Below are 13,017 nucleotides of genomic sequence, written 5' to 3' on the forward strand. Positions count from 1 at the left end.
AACATAAAGATTCCAAATGTACATTTTTGGTGAAGAATCAACAAGTGGGACACAATTGTGAAGTTGAACGAAATTTATTGGTTATTTTAAATTTTTGTGGAAATTCAAAAACTGAAAAGTGGGGCGTGCAATATTATTCGGCCCCTGTAACTTAATACTTTGTTGCGCCACCTTTTGCTGCGATTATAGCTGCAGTCTCTTGGGGTATGACTCTATCAGTTTTGTACATCGAGAGACTGAAATTCTCGCCCATTCTTCCTTGGCAATCAGCTCGAGCTCAGTGAGGTTTGATGGAGATCATTGGTGAACAGCAGTTTTCAGCTCTTTCCACAGATTCTCGATTGGATTCAGGTCTGGACTGTGACTTGGCCATTCTAACACCTGGATACGTTTATTTGTGAACCATTCCATAGTAGATTTTGCTTTATGTTTGGGATCATTGTCTTGTTGGAAGACAAATCTCCTTCCCAGACTCAGGTCTTTTGCAGACTCCAACAGGTTTTTTTCAAGAATGGTTCTGTATTTGGCTCCATCCATCTTCCCATCAATTTTAACTATCTTCCCTGTCCCTGCTGAAGAAAAGCAGGCCCAAACCATGATGCTGCCACCACCATGTTTGACAGTGGGGATGGTGTGTTCACGGTGATGAGCTGTGTTGCCTTTACGCCAAGCATATCGTTTGGCATTGTTGCCAAAAAGTTTGATTTTGGTCCAGAGCACCTTCTTCCACATATTTGGTGTGTCTCCCAGGTAGCTTGCTGGAAACTTTAAACAACACTTTTTATGGATATCTTTGAAAAATGGCTTTTTTCTTGCCACTTTTCCATAAAGGCCAAATTTGTGCAGTGTACGACTGATTGTTGTCCTATGGACAGACTGTCCCACCTCAGCTGTAGATCTCTGCAGTTCATCCAGAGTGATCATGGGCCTCTTGGCTGCATCTCTGATCAGTCTTCTCCTTGCTTGAGATGAAAGTTTAGAGGGACGGCCGGGTCTTGGTAGATTTGCAGTGGTATGATACTCCTTCCATTTCAATATGATCACTTGCACAGTGCTCCTTGGGATGTTTAAAGTTTTGGAAATCATTTTGTATCCAAATCCGGCTTTAAACTTCTCCACAACAGTATCACGGACCTGCCTGCTGTGTTCCTTAGTCTTCATGATGCTCTCTGTGCTTCAAACAGAACCCTGAGACTATCACAGAGCAGGTGCATTTATACGGAGACTTGATTACACACAGGTGGATTTATCATCATTAGTCATTTAGGACAACATTGGATCATTCAGAGATCCACAATGAACTTCTGGAGTGAGTTTGCTGCGCTGAAAGTAAAGGGGCCGAATAATATTGCATGTCCCACTTTTTGAATTTCCACAAAAAATTAAAATAACTAATAAATTTCGTTCAGCTTCACAATTGTGTCCCACTTGTTGATTCTTCACCAAAAATTTACATTTGGTATCTTTATGTTTGAAGCATGATATGTGGGAAAAGGTTGAAAAGTTCCAGGGGGCCGAATACTTTCGCAAGGCACTGTACATCACTGAGCAGCTCATCAATTTGACCCTTATATACAATTGTATCCATTATTATTATCAAGCCACCCTTATCTTCTTTTTTAATAGTTATATCATGCATATTTTTAATTTCTTCAATAGCTGCCCGCTGTTTGGGATTTAAGTTACCTTTAACCCTTTGAGGTCTAACAGAGGTATCCAATGCTCTCAATTCACGCTCTATGACAGTTTGAAATCTATCCATGCAATCGACTCTTGACTGAATAGGATAAACATAGGATTTTTTCTGCACAAATGTTTAGCTTGGATCAACTTCTCTTTTAAGGTCCATGAGCAGAGCTGACAATTCAAATTTATTCACCAATATTTAGCCTGAATATCAAAATACTAACACCTCTCTAACCACTGTCATTCATGTGCGCCTCTGCCTGTGTCCTTTGTTAGTTTTCTCTTTTCCTTTTCTGACAAGGGGTGTCTTCCATCCATGGTGAAATAGACCACCTCTAATTCCAACTTGTAGTGCAAACATTTAAAAAAATATTGCCACACACCAATAGCGTGGTATCAATTTCCCCAAAATAGAAATAGAGTAATGGGCCTCTGACATCCTTTCCACTACAAGTAACCCATTATTGTCACACACGAATAATGTGGCATCAATTTCCCCAGAGTAGAACCAGTACAATGGGCTTCTGACAACTATTCCACTACAGGCAACACGCCAGAGGGAGACCCAGCTTGGAGTCTCCACATTTATACAAAATATTCTCACACACCACTAAAATGGCATCAGTTTCCCCATATTAGAAATAGTATAATGCGCCTCTGACACCACTTCCACTACAGGCAACCCACCAGATGGAGACGCTACTTGGAATCTTCACATTTCACAAAATAATTGTCCTACACCACTAATGTGGTGATGCCCCTGCCACTACAGTCAACCCAACAGATAAAGACACAACTTGTTTTTTGAAATGTGGAGATTCCAAGTTGGGTCTCCATCTGGTGGGTTGCCTGTAGTGGAAGGGGTGTCAGAGGCGCATTATACTGTTTCTACTCTGGGAAATATAATGCAACTTTAGTGGTGTGTGACAACAATTTTTTGAAATGTTTGTACTCCAAGTTGTGTCTTTATCTGTTGTTTATCTGTAGTGGCAGGGGCATCAGAGGGTCGTTATACTATTTCTGCTCTGGGGAATTTGATGCCACTTTAGTCGTGTAGGACAATTATTTTGTGAAATGTGGAGATTCCAAATAGCGTCTCCATCTCGTGGGTTACTTGTAGTGGAAGTGGTGTCAGAGGCCCATTGCTCTATTTCTATTTTGGGGAAATTGATACCACTTTATTGGTGTGTGGCAAAAGTTTTTTTTAAATGTTTGCACTACAAGTTGGAATTAGAGATGGTCTATTTCACCATGGATGGAAGACACCCCTTGTCAGAAAAGGAAAAGAGAAAACTAACAAAGGACACAGGCAGAGGTGCTGTAAAATAATGCATATCCTGTAAAATACTCAGGACTAGTTACCAGATAAAAATATAGTGGTTTATTTGGATTCTTCCATCAAAGAAAGGTTATTACAGAAAAACAGGTGAATAAAAATAAGTGAAAGAGAGATTGTCCATTGTTCATAGCAAAGCAACATGTATTCTTCTTCTCTCCGAGATCTCACATGGCAAATGGCGTCTGTCTCTCAGTTCGGCTTCTTCGTAGTAAAGTAACATACCAGCTGTTATGTCATGTCATGGCCCAGAACAGATGACATCTTCGTGTCTGTCTCTCATGATGGTGAGGGAAGAAGAGCGACCTCTACAGTTAGCCATGAATTATATACGTCTCCTAAAGCACGTGGTCTCTACATATATGGAGCTGTCTTTCTACCATGAGCCAAGCTTAAAATAGCCTATGTCGTGTAAGCTAAAGCAATGTACAGAACTGAGTCTTATAAGAAATTAACGGATTATTAATATTTAACAGGTGCACATGAATGACAGTGGTTAGAGAGGTGTTAGTATTTTGATATTCAGGCTAAATATTGGTGAATAAATGTGAATTGTCAGCTCTGCTCATGGACCTTAAGGAAGACGTTGTTCTTCATTTGTATCTGGATCCTCAGTGAAATGTAACAAATGTTTACAGATCTCTGAAGTCAACACTTACTTTCTGACCAGAATGGTTTTCTATATTTGCATAACATGAAGCTCACGGACCCCCCATTTAAAAGCTCCAATGGGGTTCTATACCAGGGACAGGAAATTATTCATTTGAGGAAAGCGTTTGCAAATATCCAATTAGAGGAGCCACCACTCCTTCTGGGCATGAAATTCCACAAAGGCTTAGAACACGGTGGAGCAGGAGTTCTTATGTAGGGTAATGAAGTAGTTTGGGATTGGTGAGAATTTTACTAGGTGGATCCAAGGCCGGAACAAGGTATTTTAGTGCCGTAGGCAGATGAAGCCGATGGTGCCCCCCCCGATGAACTTTCAGTCCTTAAGTAAAGGAATGGGTCAGAGACTAAAGTGACAGGTCCCCTAACTCCCCTCTCCTTTCCTTAATAATAATATTAATAATAATAATAATAATAATAATAATAATAGATTTTATTTCTATAGCGCCGACATATTCCGCAGCACTTTACATTTCAGAGGGGATTTGTACAGACAATAGACATTACAACATAACAATAATCACATAGATTATCACAAATACCAAGAGGAATGAGGGCCCTGCTCGCAAGCTTACAATCTATGAGGAAAAAGGGAGACACGAAAGGTGGCCCTGATTGTTTGGACCAGCCATAATGTTAAGTCTGTAACAGTACAGACACAGAGGGCTAATGGATGCATAAAGCATGTGGGAACATGATGCGGGGAACCTGGTTATGGTAAAAACTTTTGACTGTGCCACCCAGGGATAGATTAGGTTAATGTGTTGAGGTGGTAGGCCAGTCTGAATAAATGCGTTTTCAGGAAACGCTTAAAATTGTGGGGATTGGGGACTAATCGTATTGACCTGGGAAGTGCATTCTAAAGAATTGGCGCAGCACGTGTAAAGTCTTGGAGATGGGAGTGGGAGGTTCTGATTATTGAGGATGCTAACCTCAGGTCATCAGCAGAACGGAGGGAGCGGGTAGGGTGGTAGACTGAAACGAGGGAGGAGATGTAGGGTGGTGCTGAGCCATGGAGGGCTTTGTGGGTGAGGGTAATAAGTTTATACTGAATTCTGGTTAAGTAGCAAGCTGTTAAGACTACTATCAATAGAATTTCTACCTTTTTCACTCCAAAATACCAGCAAAAGTAAAAAGAGTGATGTGATGTACTTTAGAGAAGTGACTCAACAGGGAGGATTTATTTTTAAAGATAGATATAGAATCATTCATTGTTTAAGGACCATTAAGAGAATACAAATAGCTATATTCATCCCTGACAGCCTATATTTTAAATCTCAGACCCAGTGATGGTCATGGAAACTAATATAGCTTAACTATAATGGGGGCTGTTTGGTTTCAGTTAAGATGTCCAGCATTTGGAAGATATCATAATAGAAGCTAAACAGACCCTATTATAGATATAGGGATACATATGATGATTTTACTCCCATCAGGGTAGTTCTGGTGCCGTATTTCTGTATTGATGGTGCGTCTGCTGACGTATTTATGTATGGATGGTGGTTCTAACAATGTATTTATGTAGTAATGAATGTTCTGGTGACTGATTCATAACCAGAACCATCATCAATATAAAACCAAAATCATCCTCAGTACATAAATTGAACACCAGAGCTATCACTAGTACATACATACGGCACCAGAACCATCATTAGTAAATAACTATGTCACTAGAACTTCCATCAGTATATGAATATGGCACCAGAGCCACCATCAGCAGATAAATGGATCACCAGAAAGATCATCAGTCATGACTACATCACCAGAACCACTATCAGTACATTAATGTGTCACCAGAACCACAGCCAGTGAAATAAGTACAACACCAGCACCATTATCTATATAAATACGGCACCAGAACTGTAAGGAAAACACACGAGAGGAGAGATGGGGAATACGGAGCTTACACAGTCACATCCCTCTGGCGCCCCCTTACCCTCAGGTCAGTCAGGGAACTCCACCTAGGATAAGTAGAGGCTGCCCTGTCATGTACTGGTTATCAGGGCACTCTGCAGTGATTGCTGTATATATATCACCAGTCCGGGAATATATATATACAGTATATATAAAAACCTCCGGTCAGTCACTGCCAGCATCCCCCAATAACATCAGAACAGTATGCTGCCACCAGTTCCTCATTAGATATAAGCCCAGTCCGTTTAAAAGCTTATATCGGGTCAGAAACCAAACCCAGGAAGCATATAAGTACTAGCCGAACTCACAGATGTGGGAAATCGGGTTTCAAGATAAAAGAGCAGCCCAAGATTATTTGATATTTTAATTGCCGAAAGGCTCATTAGATAATACAATTATATACAGAGTAATATACAGATATTACAACCAAAAGTACAGATAAAAGTAGGGTACAGGTATGGGGAGTGCAGTCAGCTGTATGCGTCACGTTACCGTTTCTTACCATTTGTGGATAAGGGAAGTTCTGGTATCCACAGGCATCTTGTTAGCTCCTGGTCCGTCTCCACACGTGACGTGACGTGGCTTCCATGGCAGAACTAAGACAAAGGCTAAATGTGTGCAGCTAGCTTTTCAACCCCTAGCTCACCCCTCCAATATTTGCCATTGCCCTTCTGGGTTGGTCTGAATTCTGCTCCCTTGAACTCAAGCTAAAATAAATCCCAATATCTAGTCTGGGTCGTAACTTACTAGCGGGAGGTTCAAATCAACGACTGCCATCTCAGCGCGTTCATTGGGTCTGGAAAGATATTGAGAGTCCAAACTTGGGTCGGCTAAGTGGTTCTGGAGAGCCAGTCTCGATGCTCAGTATCTGGGGCAACTAGAAATATATGAGACACTGGTACTCTCATAGTTCATCTCTAGGTGTTGGTGACGCTCTGTCTAGATCTTCCTTTGATATTGGCCACCTTGCGCCAAAGATAGCAGGCGCTTCTAGCTCTTGCCGTCATTAACATGTGGCCTCTAATTCTCTGACAAAATGGCGAAATTCTGTTCTTTTGGGGATTTGTGTACTTATCCCAAGGGTGGGGGGGCCACTTTAGGAGTGGAGGAAGATCTCTGGACAATATATTGGGCCTGAATTAGTACATCCAAAATGGAGTCTCCCTCATCCCTCACTTGGAGCTGTTTGGTTTCAGTTAATATGTCCAGCATTTGGAAGATATCATAGAAACTAAACAGACCCTATTATAGATATAGGGATACATATGATGATTTTACTTCCATCATGTTAGTTCTAGTGCCATATCCCTGTATTGATAGTGCCTCTGGTGATATATTCATGTATGGATGGAGGTTTGTATAATGTAGTGATGAATGTATTGGAGATTGATTCGTAACCAGAATCATCATCAATATGAAACCAAAAGCATCATAAGTAGAGTTGAGCGAAACGGGTCGAAAAAAATTCAAAAGTCGACCTGGACCCGGTGGATTTCCTGATCTTCATGTGGGACCTCCGGTGTAGATGAGCAGCGGGAATAACACAGCAGTAATAAACAGCGGCAAAGCATTTCTTGTGTGTGGTGATTATATATTGTGTGAGATCTGATATATGTGGGGGCTGTGCTGTAATAATGGAGACCCCTCACATGCACCGTGTACCCCTGTGCACTCTGTAGTCACTGCTACAATATGGGATCTACAATGTGGCAACTTCAAAAAGAACTTGAAGACCTACCTCTTCCGACAAGCCTACAACTTGCAGTAACCACAGATCCACCAAACCGCTGCACGACTAGCTCTACCTTCGCCAACTGTATTCTCACCCATCCCTTGTAGATTGTGAGCCCACGCAGGCAGGGTCCTCTCTACCCCTGTGGGCTCCCTCATGACTCATTTTGCAGATTTCTTCCTCCAGTATGTCTGGTAATCAGCACTTAGTTACTGGAAGCGTGACCTCAGCACCAGTCCCCTGTGACTTCCTGACCAATGATTTCATGTATCAACCTCTGAACTTCATTAACATTTTCATCCTTTTCCAACAAGATGAAGAAGATGGAGAAGAATATGAAGAAGATGGAGAAGAAGATGGAGAAGAAGATGAAGAAGGAGAAGAAGAAGATGATGAAGAAGATGGAAAAGATGATGAAGAAGAAGATGAAGAAGGAGAAGAAGATGATGGAGAAGATGAAGAAGGAGAAGATGGAGAAGAAGATGGAGAAGGAGAAGAAGAAGAAGAAGATGATGATGGAGAAGATGAAGAAGGAGAAGATGATGGAGAAGATGAAGATGAAGACTTCATTTTCCTCTTCTTCTTATTCATCTTATCCATCTTCTTCTCCATCTTCTTCTTCATCTTCTCCATGTTCTTCTTCTTCATCATCATCATCTTCTCCATTTTCTTCTCCTTCTTCATCATCACCTTCTCCATCTTCTCCATCTTTTTCTTCATCTTCTCCATCTTTTTCTTCATCTTCTCCATCTTTTTCTTCATCTTCATCATCTTCTTCTTCTTCATCTTCTCCATCTTCTTCTTCTTCATCTTCTCCATCTTTTTCATCATCTTCTTCATCTTCTCCATCTTCTTCATCATCTTCTTCATCTTCTCCATCTTCTTCATCATCTTCTTCTTCTTCAAGAAGGGTTAAAAGTCATGCCAGTTGTGTTTACAGTCCTGCCGACTTTTCTTCTCCATTGACTTGCATTGGGTTTCGTGTTTCACGACTTGTTTCGCCCATTTTCATGAAAGTCGGCCGATTTTGGTCAACCAGACTTTTGAGAAAGTCGGGTTTCTTGAAACCCGACTCGACCCTAAAAAGGCAAAAGTCGCTCATCTCTAATCATAAGTACATAAATTGAACACTAGAGCTTTCACTAGAACAAATATACGGCACCAGAACCATCATTAGTAAATAACTATGTCACTACAGCTTCTATCAGTATATGAATATGGCACCAGAACCACTATCAGTACATTAATGCGTCACCAGAACCACAGCCAGTAAATAAATACACCAGCATCATTATATACATAAATATATACAGTATGATGAGTCTTATACGGCCGCCTCTTGTCTACAGGTAACTATTCTCAATGTATCTGGCATTAGTCATTATCACGTCATCATGTGTCACTTATACATAGGACTGCAAGGAAGACTACGGCCTTATCACATATTCAGCTCTGCTACACCTCTCACTGGACTTTGTCTTATTTTTTGCAGGGAGGAGGCGTTTCTACTATTACTACAGAGTGCTGGGATAGATGCACAGAACCCGCTGCTGACAATCATTAGTCGCTGATGGACACTGGTGAAGACCTGCACCAGAAAACTGGACCCGGTGGATTTCCTGATCTTCATGTGGGACCTCCGGTGTAGATGAGCAGCAGGAATAACACAGCAGTAATAAACAGCGGCAAAGCATTTCTTGTGTGTGGTGATTATATATTGTGTGAGATCTGATATATGTGGGGGCTGTGCTGTAATAATGGAGACCCCTCACCGGCACCATGTACCCCTGTGCGCTCTGTAGTCACTGCTACAATATGGGATCTACAATGTTGCAACTTGTGGCTGCAATTTCCATGACAATGCGTCTCCCATTCGCACACCACCTCCTCACCGCCCCCCTATCCATCGGAGTCCCGCAAGGTTCAGTCCCAGGGCCCCTGCTCTTCTCCGTTTACACCTTCGGCCTCGGACAGCTCATAGAATCTCATGGCTTTCAGTATCATCTCTATGCTGATGACACACAGATCAACATCTCTGGACCAGATATCACCTCCCTACTAAACAGAATCCCTCAATGTCTGTCTGCTATTTCATCCATCTTCTCCACTAGATTTCTAAAAGTTAATATGGACAAAACAGAATTAATCATCTTTCGCCCATCTCACGTGACCCCCCCAACAGACCTATCCATTAAAGTAAATGGCTTCCCACTCTCTCCAGTCCCACAAGCTCGCTGCCTTGGGGTTATCGTTGACACTGATCTCTCTTTCAACTCACATATCCAAGCCCTTTCCACTTCCTGCCGACTTCAACTCAAAAATATTTCACGGATCCGTACATTCCTCAACTAAGAATCTGCAAAAACACTAGTCCATACCCTCATCATCTCCCGCCTTGACTACAGCAACCTCCTGCACTGTGGCCTCCCTTCTAACACTCTCGCACCCCTCCAATCTATTCTTAACTCTGCTGCCCGACTAATCCACCTGTCCCCCCGCTGTTCCCTGGCCTCTCCCCTTTGTCAATCCCTGCACTGGCTCCCCACTACCCAAAGACTCCAGTTCAAAATCCTGACCATGACATACAAAGCCATCCACAACCTGAGTCCTACATACAGCTGCGACCTCGTCTTCCGGTACTTACCTGCACGAAACCTCCGATCCTCACAAGATCTCCTTCTGTACTCCCCTCTTATCTCCTCTTCTCACAATCGCATACAAGATTTCTCCCGCCCATCCCCCGTACTCTGGAACTCTCTACCACAACATATCAGACTCTCGCCTACCATGGAAACCTTCAAAAAGAACTTGAAGACCTACCTCTTCCGACAAGCCTAGAACTTGCAGTAACCACTGATCCACCAAACCGCTGCATGACCAGCTCTACCTTCGTCTACTGTATTCTCACCCATCCCTTGTAGATTGTGAGCCCTCGTGGGCAGGGTCCTATCTCATCCTGTACCAGTCGTGACTTGTATTGTTTAAGATTACTGTACTTGTATGTATTATGTATACCCCTCCTCACTTGTAAAGCGCCATGGAATGAATGGCGCTGTAATAATAAATAATAATAATAACAACTCTGCAAAGAGCAAGGAAACAATGCTGCCAAAATGCTATGTGAGAACAAGCCCCAGCAATGTTTAAGGGCTAGGAGTGGGTCTCCAGGGCTCTCCTATAGCTCGCTGTGTGGTTTCTGGGGCTCCAGACTTGATTTCCTCCCCCTGTGGGCTCCCTCATGACTCATTTTGCAGATTTCTTCCCCCAGTATGTCTGGTAATCAGCACTTAGTTGCTGGAAGCGTGACCTCAGCACCAGTCCCCTGTGACTTCCTGACCACTGATTTCATGTATCAACCTCTGACCTTCATTAACATTTTCATCCTTTTCCGACAAGATGAAGAAGATGGAGAAGAATATGAAGAAGATGGAGAATAAGATGAAGAAGATGGAAAAGATGGAGAAGAAGAAGAAGATGAAGAAGATGATGAAGAAGATGCTGAAGAAGATGGAGAAGATGATGAAGAACAAGAAGATGAAAAAGGAGAAGAAGAAGAAGAAGGAGAAGATGATGGAGAAGATGAAGAAGAAGGAGAAGACTTCATCTTCTTTATTCATCTTCTCCATCTTCTTCTTCATCATCTTCTTCTCCATCTTCTTCTCCTTCATCATCAGCTTCTCCATCTTCAAATTTTTCTTCATCTTCTCCATCTTCTTCATCATCTCCATCTTCTTCTTCATCTTCTTCTTATTCATCTTCTCGATCTTCTTCTCCTTCTTCTTCATCTTCTTCATCATCTTCTCCATCTTCTTCTCCTTCATCATCATCTTCTCCATCTTTTTCTTCATCTTCTCCATCTTCTTCATCATCTCCATCTTCTTCTTCATCTTCTCCATCTTCTTCTTCATCTTCTCCATCTTCATCTTCTCCATCTTCTCCATCATCTTCTTCATCTTCTCCATCTTCTTCATCATCTTTTTCATCTTCTGCTCCTTCTTCATCTTCTTCTTCTTTAAGAAGGGTTAAAAGTCATGCCAGTTGTGTTTACAGTCCTGCCGACTTTTCTTCTCCATTGACTTGCATTGGGTTTCGTGTTTCACGACTTGATTCGCCCACTTTTCATGAAAGTCGGCCGATTTTGGTCAACCCGACTTTTGAGAAAGTCGGGTTTCATGAAACCTGACTCGACCCTAAAAAGGCAAAAGTCGCTAATCTCTAATCATAAGTACATAAATTGAACACTAGAGCTTTCACTAGTACAAACATACGGCACTATTACCATCATTAGTAAATAACTATGTCACTACAGCTTCTATCAGTATATGAATATGGCACCAGAACCACTATCAGTACATTAATGCGTCACCAGAACCACAGCCAGTAAATAAATACACCAGCATCATTATATACATAAATATATACAGTATGATATGAGTCTTATACGGCCGCCTCTTGTCTACAGGTAACTATTCTCAATGTATCTGGCGTTAGTCATTATCACGTCATCATGTGTCACTTATACATAGGACTGCAAGGAACCCTATGGCCTTATCACATATTCAGCTCTGCTACACCTCTCACTGGACTTTGTCTTATTTTTTGCAGGGAGGAGGCGTTTCTACTCTTACTACAGAGTGCTGGGATAGATGCACAGAACCCACTGCTGACAATCATTAGTCGCTGATGGACACCGGTGAAGACCTGCACCAGAAAACTGGACCCGGTGGATTTCCTGATCTTCATGTGGGACCTCTGGTGTAGATGAGCAGCGGGAATAACACAGCAGTAATAAACAGCAGCAAAGCATTTCTTGTGTGTGGTGATTATATATTGTGTGAGATCTGATATATGTGGGGGCTGTGCTGTAATAATGGAGACCCCTCAACGGCACCGTATACCCCTGTGCGCTCTGTAGTCACTGCTACAATATGGGATCTACAATGTGGCAACTTGTGGCTGCAATGTCCATTACAATGCATCTCCCATTCGCACACCACCTCCTCACCGCGCCCCCTATCCATCGGAGTCCCGCAAGGTTCAGTCCTAGGCCCCCTGCTCTTCTCCGCTTACACCTTCGGTCTCGGACAGCTCATAGAATCTCATGGCTTTCAGTATCATCTCCATGCTGATGACACACAGATCAACATCTCTGGATCAGATATCACCTCTCTACTAAACAGAATCCCTCAATGTCTGTCTGCTATTTCATCCTTCTTCTCCACTAGATTTCTAAAACTTAATATGGACAAAACAGAATTAATCATCTTTCGCCCATCTCATGTAACCCCCCCAACGGACCTATCCATTAAAGTAAGTGGCTGCCCACTCTCTCCAGTCCCACAAGCTCGCTGCCTTGGAGTTATCCTTGACACTGATCTCTCTTTCAAACCACATATCCAAGCCCTTTCCACTTCCTGCCGACTTCAACTCAAAAATATTTCACGGATCCGTACATTCCTCAACCAAGAATCTGCAAAAACCCTAGTCCATGCCCTCATCATCTCCCGCCTTGACTACTGCAACCTCCTGCTCTGTGGCCTCCCCTCTAACACTCTCGCACCCCTCCAATCTATTGTTAACTCTGCTGCCCGACTAATCCACCTGTCCCCCCGCTATTCCCCGGCCTCTCTCCTTTGTCAATCCCTGCACTGGCTCCCCATTACTCAAAGACTCCAGTTCAAAA

This window comes from Dendrobates tinctorius, unplaced genomic scaffold (genome assembly GCF_039654945.1).
Source record: "Dendrobates tinctorius isolate UK_male_01 unplaced genomic scaffold, ASM3965494v1 ptg000259l, whole genome shotgun sequence".
NCBI lineage: Eukaryota > Metazoa > Chordata > Amphibia > Anura > Dendrobatidae > Dendrobates > Dendrobates tinctorius.